This window comes from Pinus tabuliformis, chromosome 8, assembly GCF_031772625.1.
Source record: "Pinus tabuliformis cultivar Carrire ecotype Pingquan chromosome 8, CPIR1, whole genome shotgun sequence".
Taxonomy (NCBI): Eukaryota; Viridiplantae; Streptophyta; class Pinopsida; order Pinales; family Pinaceae; genus Pinus; species Pinus tabuliformis.
The window spans coordinates 970,031,547-970,049,745 of NC_142294.1; positions in this window are offsets into that span (position 1 = coordinate 970,031,547).

An 18,199-nucleotide genomic window follows, 5' to 3' on the forward strand; every position below is an offset into this window, starting at 1 on the left:
TGATCTAAGGTGACAACCAAATCTTTAGTAAGCCCAATGCACCTGACCCTACCAAAATCAAAGGAATATAGATCATGGTACTTTTGAGTGATATCTAAACCCAATTTTTCCATGATCGCTTTAGGCATGAGATTATGAGAGGCTCCTGAATCAAGCATGACATTGGGCAATACATAATCGTGCAATCTAAGGCTGATTTAAAAAGGACCTATATCACTATCCTCAGACTGACCTTATAATGCTGGCCCAAAGATAAGTTCGGGCTGATCATTCTCCACATTTACCATATCAGATAATGGATCCAAATTCAAAATTTTCAACACATGACCTTTATAGCTGTTGCTCTTCATTAATTCAGTCAAAGGAATTGACACTTTTAACTTAGCAGTTACATTTTCTAAGATAAAGGCTGATGTTTTCTCTACCTCTTTGACTGGAGCATCCTTCTTTTCAGTCTTCTCCTTTGATACAACTGGCTGATTTGATCTTTCATTTGTTGATTGTGTTTTTCTGGTGGTAGGATCAACTATCTCCTTTCCCTTTCTCTGCTCTATTGGAGAATCGTTCTTTGGCGGTGTCACTTTCTTCCTCTTCCTCTTCTATTGGGCTGTCAAAGCATTCATGTATCCCCTCTGATATTCATTAGACTCTTCTTCAATAATTGTTTCATTTGCCAAGATGAAATCTTCATCTTTTTGTACAGTTGGGCTTTCTGAATACTCTTCATATTCATTGATATAAATGGGCAGATCATCAGGTGTAAAGAAATGATTCTCCTCACCAATTATGTTCTCATCATCATCTGATTCTAGACCATGTACAAAATTCTGCTGTAAAGGTGTCATTACTTGTTGTTGTGCTGCTTGGTCTTGTGCTCTTTGTTCTCATTGCTTGATTCTAAATTGTGGTTGCTACTGACCACGGAAGTTTGGATTTCTGACTTGTGCTTCAGGCTTATCAACAATTGTAAGCCTATCAAACATCTTCTCAATCTTGTGAAGCAAATGATCGAAGGAAGAAGCTTCCTCTTTTATGGTCACCATCTTTTCGGCCTTTTCTCTAGCTCTCTTGGCAAGCAGATTTGCCTCAACACTGACTGCAATTTTTTGCATGTCCTCTAATGTGGATGGATCTCTTTCTCTCAATCGATATGCCATGTCGGGATCGAAGCCATCAAGAAATTTAATCAAATCCAGCCCCATAGGTGGCTTTATATCAGCAGGAATTGCATTGTAAACAATATTGAATCTGACACAATAATCTTGGACACTCTCACCAACATTCCTCTTAATGTGCTCATCTTCAGAAAGAATTTGAAGAGGGTTTTTCTTCACCTCCCAGCGATCCAAGAATTGTCTCTAAAGATTAGCCAATGTATTAATACTTGCAATCGGTAAAGCTCTGAACCACTTCTGCACTTCACCTCCAAACGTTTGCACAAATAATCTCATAGTCACATTTTCGGCATCAATCTCATGAAGGTCAAAGAAATCTGTCATCTTGTCCATATGCTGCTGAGCTGTGATACTTTGAGGAGTGCCATCAAACAATGGGATTTTTCTTTGGTAGTCAGCGGGCATGGCATCCAAATTTTGAGGCAACACAAGGGATGCATATTATTCAGCCATTGCTCTAGGTGGATTTACAATTGGCCTTGGGGATGTAGGAGGAGTAGGAACAATGATAGCATCTGACGATGTAATTGGTGTATGAGGTGTCGAAGGAGAAGAGGAAATATGAGATGTTTGAGGTGTTTATGGGGTTGATGGGGGAGAAGAGACAGGAGGTCTCTGATCTGATATAGTGGGCTACACAGGAATGGTGGGAATGAAAGGATGTCCAGTAGGAATTCCTGAACCAGATGCAATTGTGGATGAACCAAGAGTTTGTAGATGTGGATTCTAAAAACTCAGGAATATTTGAAGCCACAATGGAAGTTTGAAGATTCAAGATGTAACTGTCAACTGATCTATTTTCCCTTTCAATTTCAAGATCTTTAACAAACTCCAGATTTAGGACAGTAGAACCAACAACACTTTCAGATTTAGTCTCAAACAACGACAGATAAAAACGTTCGTCAAATTCAAGATCTTCAATATATTCAAAAAAAACGGGACATGAACAAGATTCAAACACAGGAATCACAAAACTTTATTGTCAGAGAATTCTTGGGATGAGATTTGGATTTTCATACACAAGAGGAGGATCAGGATCAGGATTGGCACTGGTGTATCGTCTGGAAGCCAGTGTGTTGAATTATTCCCAAAAATTAAATGGACATTATCAACTTGTTCAGCCTATCAAATTCTAAACTCATCATCCAAAGTCTAGAATTTCTTAATGATACTGGGGTAATCATTTAGATGAGATGTTCTGATCATAAACTATACCATAGATTGACTAAAGCAGCATTCATCTACTTTCGCTAATGCAAAGCAAGAGCGTTTCGAAGGCTACTTGGCTAACTTCAGGCTCCGTCTGTAGTCTACAAAGCAAAATAATGATAATAAAATTTCTTCCCCAGTACGGTCGCCAATATGTTAGGGCCTAAATCTACCTCAGGCTGAGAAAGGTAGGTCTAGGGTAACATCAAACCATGCTTAACCTGGTAGCTAGCCCTACCAGGTTGGGAGAGGGCTCTCTGCTTGTCAATCTCAGAAGAATATGATCAATAGAGCTTGATATGACTAATGTAAAGACTGATTTTAGGCTAGGTATATGTTCTGAGCAGTTTGATTGAATTTAATTTTGATTTGCTTGCTCAAATTTGAAAGGCAGATTTGGATCTAGGGAATGGACACAGTCTTGCAAAAATATCTATGGGGCGAGGTAGGAAAATTGTTTAGTACTTCAAATTGAGTGAGATGGAGAGTCTTGATACTAGTTAGGTGTTGGAGAGGGCATGAAATTCTTAGGGATCCTCTTCAAACAGCTGGTAACATAAATAACTAAACAAACCCTAGGTAAAGCACTGCAACATCAATGTATTATACCTTTATATTTGTTTCATTTAGTTAAGATGAACAAAGAGAGATGATGGCATACATAAACACATGTATACTTGCAATTACGAAAGGAAAAACAATAGCAAATCAAGCTGCCACAATAATCCCACAAATTGCTACACACCCTGCTCTATTCCTTTGCCAAACTACAAATATGAGTGTACAATAATGCTCAAAGCATTCACAAGCGTCCAACCTTTACCAATGACTAAAAAACTACTAGATATAGGAAAAAAACAACTCATTCTAGGCTTTAGCGGTCGAATTCATGAATTTAGGAGCTGTTTCAACAAGATCTAAACTAAGAATTGAGAAGTAGGCAGTGGAATAGCTTGCCTCTAAAACCTAGGAAACTGATTCATTCAGTTGCAAACTACCTTTTCATGATGTATCTACCTACATGAGTGAAAATTTAGCATATTTACATAAAAATCCATCAAGTCACATCAAATTACATCATGAGTTTGACTATTAGAGAGAGAAAAGTCAAACTGAGAAAAAACTGGGGGAAAAAAAGAGTTTTTTGGCCAAAATGACAAAATTTCATCCTGTGCGCTGCGCTATTTTGGAGCTGATATTGGAGGCTTTCTCGTGCACCAAATTTGCTACAAGTGGGCTTGTTGGAAAGGTCTACCTATCTACTTTCCAAAACAAGTGGAATTTCTAAATTGGGTGTCCATTTATCCCTCCATAAATGAGTTCTCCAAACATTGCTTCCTATGTGGCCAAAAAGGGGCAGAAAGGGCATTTTTGAGGTGTTTGTGACCCTTTTGGAAGCTCAAAACTTGTTAAAATTTCTTAGACATATGAGGGAATTCATATTTTTCCATGAGGAATCCAAAAATTCTGATTTTTCCTCCAAAGGAGGTCCCTAGCAAAAACGCACGCCAAGTGGCACGACGCACCACACAAAAAAACTTGTTTTTTACTCCAAAAGTTCAAAATTTGCAAAAAGTATCCCAAATTTCTTGAAATTTGGGTTGAGTGTCCTTCATCAAGTGTTGTGTTGGGCTAAGGAAGCCTCAACCAAGATCTGGAGTCTATCTTGCTCTTTTCTTTTTCTCAATGGTTTCCTCAACTTGGCCTTCAAAGTCCTAATCCTTGTTTTGCAAGTTTTGTTTCTCGCCAAGTAATGGGAGGCCATGTACCTCAACATATTTTTATCTATGTTGGCCTTCTCTATCATCTTTTACAAGTGCATGTTTTTTCTCTCAAGCCAAGATTCATGATCAGCTTCAATTTATTTTTCAAGTGGTGTCAACTTGGTTTTCCTCCTCTTAGCAGCTTACTAGTTTTCCTTTATGTTTTGGAGCTCCATGATGGTTCTCTGATCCTCTAACTGTTTGTTCCTATACTCCGAATAGTTGATTATCCACTTGTCTCTTTCCAGGTTGAGAGAAAATTCATGAATTTCATCTTGCTGCTCCCGAACGATCTCCTTGAGCTTTGAGCTCAAATCAGTGTCATCATCCTGAATAAGAATGAAATCTGCCTCTTGACCTACTAAAGGCCCCTCGTCATGTAATGGCTGCTTACCCTTGTCCTGTACCTGCTCTGCTGATGAAGGAAACGAGACCCCTTCCACCCCGGGTGCAGATAGTACTCGTTTCACTACTGCAAACAATCTCCTAGTGGCCTTTTGGTATGTGACAAACACTGCCGCACTGGTGGTTTGTGTCTCATGCACCTCTTGCTGATTTGAAGGCTCTCCTGCCTTATGAAAAACTGACAGGGGAACTTGAGGACCTGTAAATACCTCATGTGAAATGAAATCCTCCTATGAAACATTCAGTAAACTGAGCTGATGCAAAACCACATTTTTGATCAAGGCAAAGTGATAGATGTTGTTATATTGCTGATGAGGAGGCTTGCTTTGCACTAGTGTGGTCATCTTCTCAATATTCTGTCAAATGAAATATGGGAGGTTCATCATCCTCACCCTAGTAAAATGCATCAAAAATTTGATATGATAGGTGTATAAGCGAGAAAATCTGCCCTCACAGCTGAAATATCTGATTATGAGTTTCATAAGGGGAGCATATGTGTCCTGTAGGTACCTGAAGGGGAAGACGCAACTAACATGCCTCTAAAAACCAACCTTGATATAAGGCTCATAATGATCTCTGTCCACCAGCTGCCCCTTATTCCACTACTCACCTACATTTGGAATACCAGTTGCTTGAGCTATAGTCTCAGGTGTCAAGCTGAATGTCACACCTGCCAAATTGACCTGGCCATTGTGAAGATGGAGCACAAACAATATGGCAAGCTCATGGTGGTATTTAACTCTTTCCACCATCTCACAAAATTGGTAGCAAGACTGATGTTGGAAGCATGTCACAACAAGAGGGCAAGCCAACAGCTCAGTAAGTGAAGTAGGCTCCTCCCGGTTATGTTTTCCACTCGTGTGAGGTCCCTTGGTGCATGGATTTCTTTGGAAGAGTCACTGAATGTTTCCTCATTTTTATCATTAGAAGAATCTGACTCCATGTTTGCCAATGCTTGGGTTTTCTTAGATGAGTATGAAGAGATTTTAGAGTGACAATAGGTATTTGCTGCTAAAAGATATGAATTGATGAGGGACTATGAAGGGACTGTGTATGAGGGGTTTGGGAATGTTGCTTGTAGGATAAGTGGAGATGGAAGGGTTTGAGAAATAATATCAGGGTTTTAGGGATATCAATTAGGGTTTGGGGTAGTGAGATTATGGATTAGGGTTAGTAGTTTTAGGGATATGGGGAATAGGGAATAGGTAAGTATGAACGAAAAGGGAGGGAGAGAATAGGTGAATGAAATGTATTGAGGGAGTGAAAATTGTAGGGGTGGTATTTAACAGCAAAAACAACAATTTGTAAACCGTAGGTATCGTTTTTCAACAAACGGTGTAGGGAACTAGGGTTTAAATTTTTCCCTATTGAATCACCATGAAGACTAAAGAAAACTCATACATTGCCCATATTGGAGTGTCAACTTACTTGTGAGATGAGGAATTAGCAATTTGAGAGCTTTGGAGGAAGATTTGAATGAAGTTCGGGTGTTGTCGAGTGGTGTGCCGCGCCTCTCTAGTGTGTTGGGCTAGTTAAAAATTACAGTGTAAATCGTGTTCTGTGTGCGCTGCGTCTTGACTCAGGTGCGCCGCGCCTACAAATTTTCACCTTTTGACTGCAAAATCGCTCCCTTGGCTTCAAAAATGAAAATTGGATTTGCTCTCTTTTCCTTTGGACACAAATGAGCTTCTTTGGCATGAAAAACTTTATATAGCAATGGTTTTAATTTTTGACTTATGAAAACCCACTTTGCTAATGTTTGATTTTCACTTGCTTTTTAAAACTCTATTTTGGGCAGTTTATCTTACATTTTTCCTTTGATGGACTAAATGCTTTGACATTTTGTTTCTTTTGTAGGGACTGGAGTTGCAGAGGCTTGGCAAGGTGACTAGGGCTGCCTCTTGAAATTATTACATATAGAAAAATGAAATTACATGAGATTTTGTACATAAAACATAAAAAAACTCTGTTTTTTCCTCAAAACAGGTTTTTGAGGAAAAATTAATCACTGAGCATGTGATTATTGAAATTTTTGTTGCTGAGACTTTATTTGACCTCCTCATGTGCTTGCTGACCATTATTGAGCGATTTCATGACCTTACTGATGAAACCCTAGACCTAGTGAGACCTAAAACCCTAAAAACGACTCTTGCAGATTTAAGGACAAAAATTTACTGCAAATGACCTAAACGTATGAAAATGGGCCAGCAGGTAAAAGCATGAGGGAAAATGTATAATATGCCACTACCATCAGATGATCCATGACCCTAATGGAATGCTGATGATCAGATGAGACACCTAACATGCAATGCAACAAGAGAATTTGATCACTGATGGAGGGATGAAGATACTGACACTAACAAGGGGTAAAAACTAGCTCCAACTTGGTGACATGTTCTCTTGATGAATAGTTCATGAAAACTTCAAAATATCCATTGTAATTGTTGATAAGAACTTGCAAAAATATCCATTGTTCCTTATTCCAAGAATATTCATTGTTCCTTTTATTCCCTTGGTTTTGGCATTGGTCATTTTATTTTACCTTCCCCCTAATCTTATTTTGTTATTAGGATGTATTCTTTTCTAGGAAGAATTACAAGATGAGGTTAAGTGTGGGAATACGAGATGAACTCTTTCTTCTTATAAAATAGTGCTATGGTAAAAAATTGAGTGGCTTATGTCAATGTTATCATTTAGTTCTCATGTTGGTAATGACATATACTTGTCACTTCTGGGAAAATGTTGAAGTGTTGTGTTGAAACAAGGGATGAGACATATTTGGAGAGAAAACAATAGTATTACATGTAAAAATTAATAACTATATTCCATTTAAGATCAATAGAGATATCAAATGGTGGATGTAGAAATCTGTGATATAGATTATGCTCATGCCTTAGCCGACTATAACCTAGTGAGATATTTTGGTCTCATAACATATGAGAGCATTGTGGTAATTCGAGAATGAAGATTAAGGAGAGAGAGAAGAATCCAAAAACATGTGTCTAGGGTAATAAAGGATGTTACAACCTTTGTTAGGCTTTTTAGAGAGGTGAAGGAGAAAGATCATTTTTCCTTTGAGGAGCATGGGAGAATATTATTTCTCGTGATATGGTTTTTACATGAAATTTATAAGATTCTAGGATTTATGGTATGCACATAAATCATGGCGTCACAAGCAGGAAATGTGCTTCAGTTTTTATTCAAGTGGAATTCAAAAAATCCTAGTTTTGTGGAATTTGAAAAACCTAGTTGGTGGATAAGGTTCATTATTTTTGTGGGTGCCTTATCTAAGGTTTCGAGAGCCTGACTTATGAAAGATAGCTATTGTGGCTAAGGATAAGTATGGAAAACGTAGTTAAAATAAGTGTGTAAAACCTCATTTTTTCATAAGAAACAATAAAAGCTAGATTCAAATGAGACAACATCTTAATACACTACAAGCAAAATACCTTCTAGCGGAGGTTATAACTGAGGTTTTTAGTCTTATAAAATTGGAAAAAAATGTCAAAAGAATTCCGCTAAAGCATTTTTTTGCAGTAGCAGATGTTTTAGAAGAGATTATAATGAAACTTCATCACAACTATAAAAATTTCAGCGTCGGAGATTTTAACGGATGTTCTTTTAGTGGTGCACTTCATGGAACAACTAGAACTAATGCACTACATATATAAAAGCACTAGGGTTGCATACATAAATAAAAACACCAAGGTGTTGAATGCAAAGAACACTGGTGCCTAAAATGTATACTGCCCCAATGCGTATATATCAAAAAATGCTTAAGGCCATTCTTTTAAGGAATGGCACCAAGGTATGCAAACAAATATTGTAGACCCAATACTTTTATTTAAAGTCACAGTCTCGATGTGCATTATTTGTATAAATGCACTGGTGTGCTAAGCATACAAAATAATTGGTGTTTTTAATTTTAATAATCCATCGGAGCTAGAAATAATATTTTATAGCACTGGGGCATTATTTTTATGAAATCACCAGTGCTTTAAGAATTACAATGCACCGGGAAATTATTTTTATGAAATCATTGGTGCTTTAAGAATTACAATGCACTCGGGCGTTAATTGCAAACAATACCGACGCTTGAAGAAATAAACGACCTAGTGCTATTGTTTTCAGAAAAGGCACCAGTCATGAAAAAACGATGTTGTAATAGTGATTTTATATAATAGAACACACTGGTGTGTGTTGTTGTTATGGACACACTGAATTTTTCTATGAACTTTTCTCTCTTTTGGAGACATTGACCTGTGCTAGTGCAATTATTGTGATTTTTTAAATCTGTTATTCATCAAAAAATTTACCTATATCTCATAATAGTATTCATATAAATTAAAATTTTATTAGTGAATTTGTATATGATGTTTGGATTAATTTATTATATTATCAAATTTTGCACATTTTCATTATGATATTTAATCATCCATATATTTAATCAGTGGTGTAAAATTTCATAGCGACATTGGATAACAAAGTAGAATAAATTAAATGTATTTTATTATATATGAAGAAGAGGCTCTTTATCATACAAAATGGGATTGTTATTGGTAACCTCTTGCCTTTCAATTGGGACACTATGTCCATTACATTAAACAAAGTGTCTGATTTTCACAGACAAATATTTCAAAAAATACAACATGTTGCATTGATATAGATCATCATTCTTCATTGGAACTACTATCAGTGCTTAAGCTACTTCCATGACTTGTATTATTTGGACAAAAGTTTTGTTGATTGCATCAATTCTTTTTGTCTTCTTGATCTTGTTCCATCTGCAAACATAAAAATAAAGTTTAATGGGTGTATCTACATTGGTGAGAATAATGGAAATTAAAATAAATAATATACATCAATGTATATCAAATAGCAATGTACCATAACAAGAAGTCACTCATAAACTGCACACATGGTTTCAAAACCAAATCCCATGCCTTGTTGCAATAAGTCTTCTGCTAGCATAGTTTCATACTTTGTTTCCCACATGTTTTAAACCCCATTATAAATCATAGATTTAATATAAATGATTTGTTTCTTCTATTAATTATAAAATGAGAGAAATAAAACGGCATACATACTTACAAATTCCACAATTAATTTTTGATATGCCAACATATATTCACAACCCATATTTAACCCAAAATCAATCAAATCTTAAGACTATTTTTCTTTGTATGTTAGCACCTATTTGAATACATTCAAGAATGGTTGCTGTAAAACAACTTAAAATATACAAAAATGAAACCTTGAGTTGTTATAAGGAAATATTAACAATTGCTCACAAACTCTGATATCGACCCTTTTCTTCCTTGTCATCCTATTGTATGTGTTGAATGAGTTCCATTTTGTTTTATTTTCTACAAGAAAATACTTCAAAATTAATATTTAATGCTAAATTAATTTTTTTATATGTACAAAGTCAATCATGATTACATACATCTGCAATTTGTTGTTGAGATGGCTCCTCCTACGACGAAATTATTTCCATTTCTTTGACCATCTCCTTGTACACTTTTTTGGACATTCCTACTGGCATGTTTCACATATCAGCTCGTTGATCCTTTTGGACTTTCAAAATCTTCCTGAAAGAAGTATTAAACTATTTTAATATTGATATATCAAAACTGAATATTCTGACATTAATAAGTAAATGGTTTATAGTAATATATACATATAATTCTATAAAATCATTTTAGTTAGGAATATTACCTTTTGAATGATTCTTTTTTGTTGTTGTATGTTTTTTCTATTGTAAGTCTGACATGTCTCATTAACCATTGCTCTGAAAAAGCTTCCTGTAGTTTATATATAATTTGATTCTTGGAATCATTAGATTGAGTTTTGTATTGTAAGTGGAAAGTACATTTATACATTCATTCCACTATATACATCATAGTTTTGTAAAAAAATTCCCCCTTTCATTAACCTCCAACATCACTCCAAATGAGCTATGGACCAATTCATCGTCATTTACATGTTCTCTAATTTTTCTTTTCAAAGAACAACATTGATATTTTCCTTCATTTTTTCTCCCTGTAGAACATTAAACATATATGAATTAATACATTTTTTGAAATATTTTATCTAATATTATTAATTATATTATTAATGAAAATTCAAAAAAAAAATCATATTAAATAGTATTTTTCCATTCACCTGATTCATCCTTCTGCAACTTTTCTATCATCCTTTTACGCTCTTTTACACTTATATTAGAAATAATCTTATCAAACTTCTTCATTTTGTGGCTCTGCATGACACACACTAACCAATACAGCATATAGTTCAAACATATTAATTTTGTAAATAATTTACAAAGAACTTGCCTTCTCTGTTTTTTTCGATGTGTTATCATTGTATCGATCAATATTTTTGTTACTTCACAACTTCTCAAACATTTTTTATCAATATAAAACCCATACAATTTAATACAGAAGCCATTAAATATATTTTATACATAAATCAAACATTTTTCAGCCAAAGTTTATTTGAATCAATCCCCCAGTGCATTTAAGCCATTAAACACACCAGCCGTTTAATTGTTCAACACCGATAACTAAAATTATTATTTTTAAATAAATTTAAATTATGGTGGTGTGATTTGTAATGATAAAAGCACTACAATGACTTAACGATGTTATTTGGAAGAGCCGTGTTAGTGCGTTATATTACACTAGGAAAACTGATAAACAGACTAGACATAGCCATTAGGGTTATAACCGGTGCGTTGTATTACAAAAGGTGCATCGATGTGTTATATTACATTAGTGCACGACGAAACATATGCAATTTAAAAAAAAAAATAGACAGAGCCAACAGGGTTTGGATCTAATTCAATAAGTGAACCCCTTGCTTTACATGTAAAATTCCCTATATATAGTAAGTACACAAACCCATTAAATTTAAAATACCTAAAATGAAAAACCCTAATCGTGATGTGGTAAAAGGAGTTAAACCATAAGGTGAAATTTTGTAGTCATATAAGCAAGAGGAAACAAGGGTTTAAGGTAAGTATTGATTTTTTTTTTATTTTTTTCAATTTTAATTAAATCTAAATAGGAACAGAGATCGTAAAAAATTTTACTAGTAGAATCAACAATAAATTTTTTAGTATACAAGTTTTATAATTTTATAATTTTTTTTTTTCCTGAATTTTGAATAAATCTAATGGAAATTATAAAAATATTTAACAGCAAAATTTAAATTTTTACTATGCAGGGTTTTGAGTGGATCACCATACCTTTCAAGCTATGATCTTTCTATGGTTCCAAAATATTTTGCTACTCCATAGTGCTCCAAATATATCTCTCTTGCAAATGATCTAATTTTTAATTAAACCCTAACAGAAATTGTAAAAACAAATATTAGTAAAATAAATAATGAAATTTGAAATTTTTACCATGTAGTGTTTTTAGCAAATCACCATACCATTTACCTTTTGATCTTCTGAATAGTTGTGTTGCTCCAAATTATTATGTTGCTGCATAGTGCTCCTGCTATGTCTCTCTTGCAAATCACTCCCTTGAAAATTTGGGAAAAATAATGAATTAGTGAATCATGTTTTACTATTTAAAAGAATATGAAATTAGATTTTGGAAAATTAATTACAGCTCATTTTTCAATTAAAAAAAAAAAAAAAAAACTTGTGTACGTTTTTTTTCACTTAATCCGAACATTGGTGTGTTCAATAGTAAAGAGCGTCAATGTGTTTACAAGTAAAGTGCACCAAAATTGTTGGGGCGCCAAATCTTTTCGATGCACTAACATGATAGAATTATTATTATTATTATTTTGAGATCCTCAGAATGTGCAGTTAATATTTTAGCGCAACAATTAAGTTTGTATTTAAATGCATTAGTGTTGTAATTGTTATAAGAGCACTAACGTGGTAGAATTCGTTTTTTCTTAAAATCTTGGAAATAGGTGCGTACAAGTGATGTTTTTATTTAAATGCAGCGGTGTGGTTTTAAGGTGCGTACAAGTGATGTTTTTATTTAAATGCATTGATGTGGTTTTGTACAAGAGCATCGATATGATAATATATTTTCTATTTTTGGAATATCGAAAACCAGTGCGGGTATTATCTAAACGAACCAATGCTATTATGATTTAAACGCATCAGTGTGATCCATCTTGATAATCACACCAGTATGGTTTAAAGCTATTTGCAATTTTATTTTCACATAAAATGGCATATTCATCTCAAATTATCTTTTAGAATACATCCACATGAATTAGAGTAGTTCATAGTATACATTTTTTTGCTTAAACTCATTGTATTCTTGAAAAATGGTTTGAAAACTATATTGAAATTCAAATTGTGGTTATATGGTTCTTGAAATTAATTTTAAATATGTACACCAGATTTTATTTCTAATTTTTCTCAAACACAAGGAGAAAATATCAATAATATCAAATGGCCAATTCTTCAATTTCCATTGCGTTCCATGTTGTTGATCAAAATTCCTTTACGGAACTCTCCCTTTCCATCTCTAGTAGGTTCAAATTTTATTTATATTTCAATTATCTAATTGATTTTCGTTTTTAAATCCATGTCAATTTGAATAAAAATGTATCCAAATTTGCAGGGTCTTGATTTAGAATTGAATTCAGATGCATAAAATATTCCACCATTTTGAAAATATCGAAAGCTCTTATTAGGAGAAACATATCACAAGTAGTTCTTAGATGAAAATGGAAAACCTCTTCACCCTACCAACTAGAACCTGGCATTTTCCATATGCAATCCTAGATCAACACTGGTAATAATTGTTTAGTATAATGTAATTTCAACAAACCAATTTCATTGACGTGCTTACTAATATCATTGATATTGTACTAATGAAGTTCAATGCTCTTTGAAATTAGGATTCTAGTGATGATCACTGACCCACCTACCATCTTCCTGTGCACCCCACTACAACATCAAATCGAGAGAAGGTTGCATTAAGATCAAGAATTAGAGAGGAAGCATACAAAGAATGGTTATTCAATTCCCACTATGTCCAAATTCACTAGTTAGGAATGACTACAAAATAGTAGTTCTTCATCAAAAATTGGAATGGTGGAAATCAAATAGAGGCTCGTATGGATGATTACTTATGGGATACGGCTTCCATGGATGAAATTTTTTTAGATACGTTCGAGAACAATGAGCTAGGGGATGATTCTCATATCACTAATACCTTATTTGAAAGCTTGAAATCTCATTCCACCACCCATCTCTTTGGAATTGGAAGTAAGTCAAAGTCTACTTAGATAGGGATAATGATGTTGGTGTACAACTTGAAAGCAAAGCTTGACATTTCTAATGGATGTTTCTCGGAAATATTGAGGTAACTCACCTGCATGATAGATCAAGTCCCTTATATTTTGAGAAATCTTGTCACAAAATCAACATTAAAAATTGTCAATTTTATGAACGTTAGATATTGACATTGTACTATTATATTCCCTACCAACTATAGGTTATTCAAAGATAAGGTTCTTCTGAGTGATATTGTCTTACCAGGTAGTTGCGAAGAGGCAAGGCAATTGTTGAAAATGTTAGATGTTAAGTACATATCATATCATGCATGTCTGATTGATTTCATTCTATATAGAGGAGAATATGAAAACAAAGAAATGTGTTCAAAATGTGGGCACGGAAGGTACTATAAATAAAAATAACATGTAAATCACAAGTTCCTCCTCATAATATATTGAGGCACATGCCTATACTACCAAGGATTCAAAGGCTCTTTTGTTGCTAAGAAATAACCATATTGTAGGGATGACATGCCTTGCACAGAAGTGAGTCAGGAGTTATGTGAATCCCAATAGATTCAATAGCCATGAGGAATATAGAGGATATAGGCCTAAAAAATTCAAGGATGAAGTACAAAGTCTAGGAATCAACATAGCCATGGATGGAATCAACCCATATTACCTCCAAACACACAAACTATTATGTTTGGCCTATAGTAGTGATAAATAACAATACCCCCCCATGAATTTCCATGAAGAATAAAAATCTTATGTTGGCTCTCAAGTACCTAGTAGAATACAAGTGAAGAATATGGACGTCTACTTACAACCATTGGTAGATGAATTAAGGGAATTATGGGAAGGTATACATGTGTACAATGTATCAAAACCCATCGCAACAAAGAGGAGCTTTATGTTGTATGGCATATGTTCTTACACCATACATGATTATCCAAGCTTAGGAGTTTGCTTTGGTAAATTACATTTTTATTTATATATTTTTTATATGTAACAATATTGTTTCACATATTAATTTAATTCGTTGCAATTTTTCTGATCTTCATGGTCGCTAGTGTGACATCCTGTATATAATAATTTTGTAGGTATTGTAACAAAATGGCATCATGGATGTAAATGATGTGGACCTTCTCTAAAGGCTAGGTCCTCTAACCACCTACGAAATCTAGTGTATGATTGATCCAAGGTATTTTTCCAAGAAGAACACCCTTACAAAAGAGCAACATCCACTTTTAATGGTAAACCAGAGAGAACCTAAAGGTTTGCAATAATGACACTAGCTGAATGGCTTATAGCATATGAGGGAGAGAACGAGAAGCAGTTTTCATAAATGTTTGATTCAAATAGGGAGCCTATGTTCGACAATCCAAAATTCTTCGACACCTATGTTGAGAAATTTCCCATTCGGACGAATTTGTCTTTTATGAGATCCCAGAATAGGAGCATCTTAAGATTGCCCATTTACTAGATCCCATGCATATATTTAAAAAGAAATCATCTTCTTTATGGAGGCACATATCATTGAAATAAAATAACACATTATCTATTAGGAGAGATATTTTTTCTTCAAAAACTAAAAATAAAAATTTGCCAAGATAAAAAAAATAGAGGAGAGGTTGGTCCTTCTTGGTCTTTCAAAGAAGGTGATATCCTATGGATTTTAAAGAAAGATGGGATTTCCTTGGCAAAGGTAGTTATAATGAGTGTGAGGGTGCCTTTCTTATATGGGTCTTCATGATGGCGTTGCTTCACTATGGAAGATTGTTCGTTAGGGTTGAAATGACATCACCACTTGAACCTTCTAAGAGTACATATGTAAAAAACATAATTTTATTATTTTATTTTTTATTTTTATGTAATGGGATATTTTATAATTATATTTTGTATAATGTATGATTTGCAGTGCAGTGTCATTATCGTCTGATCGTGTGTGGGTGTGTGAACCATGACATCCCCCGAGACCTACGATGTGCCAAATCTAACCTATTTGCATTTGTACATTGGATCACATCGAAGTAGATTAATATGGCTAGCATTCCACGATGGCGTCAAGAGACAACTTAGATTGTTTGTATGTTTGAGAAGGAAATGTTGACGAGTTTCATGGACTTGAAGATTCATCTTCTAACTCACCTATTAGATGAGGTTGAACTACTTGGGGTGGTTTCTTGTCGTTGGGTGTTCTTCTTAGAGATGTACATGAATAAATTGAAAGGTTTTGTTTGAAAAAGGGAAAAAACCAAGGGGTATATGGAAGAGTGGTATATATCATATGAGTCTTTCTATTATGCTAGTGAGTACATCAAGAAGATAGACAAAAAACTAGGTGAGGCGATTTGGGATGACGAAAGGGATGGAGACAAAAGAGAAGGGAAACTTCTCGAAACAAATGGAAAGAGGTGCATGATAAAGTCTAAGTGGCTTATCATTTGTCAAATTTCTACATAGTAACTATTCACATTGAACTTCATATTAATGCATATTTTGATCTCATACATACTATATATGTTGGTTTGATTTGATTAGAGAATTCAGAAATTGAAGCCATCAACAAATTCATTCTTTACAATATGGAAGTGACACAACTATGGGTCACATTGTACGAGCAGAAGAGGAGGAAATGGAATAGTGATAGGAAATAATTAAAATGGTTGAATGGTAGAAGTGTGCTTTAACATAATCATTTAAAATAAAATATGCCAATGACATGCCCTAATAGTTGGGTTGTTGATCAAATCAGAGAGAAATACAGTGCATGTCGTCATTACTTGTGCGTGGAAGAGGATGCGCTAAACATAGGGATTCGGTGCAGTAACTATACATTTTTAACTTCATACTGCACCTTTGAATTGTAACATATATTTATATTTTATATTTTTAATTATGTTCGAGTTATTAGATAAATCACACTGTGATTTTTTCACTTTTTTATAGGTGCTTTTGTTCCCATCTATGTGGGCACATGGACATCATTTTCACATGAAGGATGTCGATGATGGACGCATGACACAAGACTGTGGAGTGGAAGTAAAGTTTGACCAATCTAATTGTGCTAGTCATGGAGATCAAAACCTAATGAAAGGGACATAAGGTTATCTAGGAAAGATACAAGAGATCATTCAAGTAGACTTCTCTTTGTTCCAATGTGTTATTTTTAGGTGCAAGTGGCAGGATGCCTTTGACCGGAATAATGTAAACGAAGATCGCAATAGTGGTTTGATATCTATCAACTCTAGAAACATGTGGCATGAAGCTATAGAGACTTATGTTTTCCAAAAACACTACAACTAAGTGTTATTTTACATAGATTTGTTGGATAGGGATTAGTGGTTCGTATTAAGACACGACCCTAGATGAAAACATATTTTTGAGAACAACAATGTCAAAATGCCAAGCAAGGAAGATAATCATGGTGATGATGGTTGATAGGTACTTGTGTTATTTCATCATTTATATTATTTTTGTTGTTTTTTTTTTTTTTTTTTTTTTTCCGCTAATTATATTGTTTTTTATTCGTCTTATTTACATTTTATATAATTTGTAAGACTCATAAATGTTTTTACATGTTTTTTTTTTGCAGTGGAAACATTTTTACACTTAAAAATAACTATTTCCAATTCTGTACAATGTCTATGATAATAAGGATTCAAGGTCACAATCCTTCTCAAATAGGAAAATGAAAGGAATATAACCAAAATGAGAAAATAGTGAAATTAGAGACAACATTGAAAATTTATTATTGATTTAGATACTTATTGGTTTAGTAATCAGTTCACATGCTTTTTCTTCTTGTTTAGTTCAAAATCAAGATAAATCATGTAGTGATAACTCTATGACGACTTTAACAATGAAAAAATTGTGTATTAATATGTAAGATTAAATTATTGACATGAGAGCTAAAGTCATGTTTACTATATTTAAATTCTAGTTCTTGCAACATTATGTAAACTAAAAGGAGGTCTTATGCATGTACAAAATGTTAATTATATTTTTATGGACCACAAGAGAAATAAATGGGCTTATATGAATGCATGAGAGTTTTTAATTTTTTCTTCATGGATAATGGAACAATTTTTACTTTTCTTTTCAATGGTAATTATAAATAAAAGTTGAATTAATATATATTTTATGGCTAAGAATTAAATGATAAATAATGTGATGGTGATTAAGAGACATTTGTTTGACTTTCTAATAGACTTGATGATTCATTTTTCTTTCCCACTTAGATTATGTAAAATAAATATCTATTTTTATGTATTTATAAGTAAATTATTTAAAGTAGGCATGTCTTTATTATTGTGAACATGATCTAATATTAGCTAGGAGAAATATGAAACCATAAATTTTAATGTCTATCTCGTAATAAGTATGTGG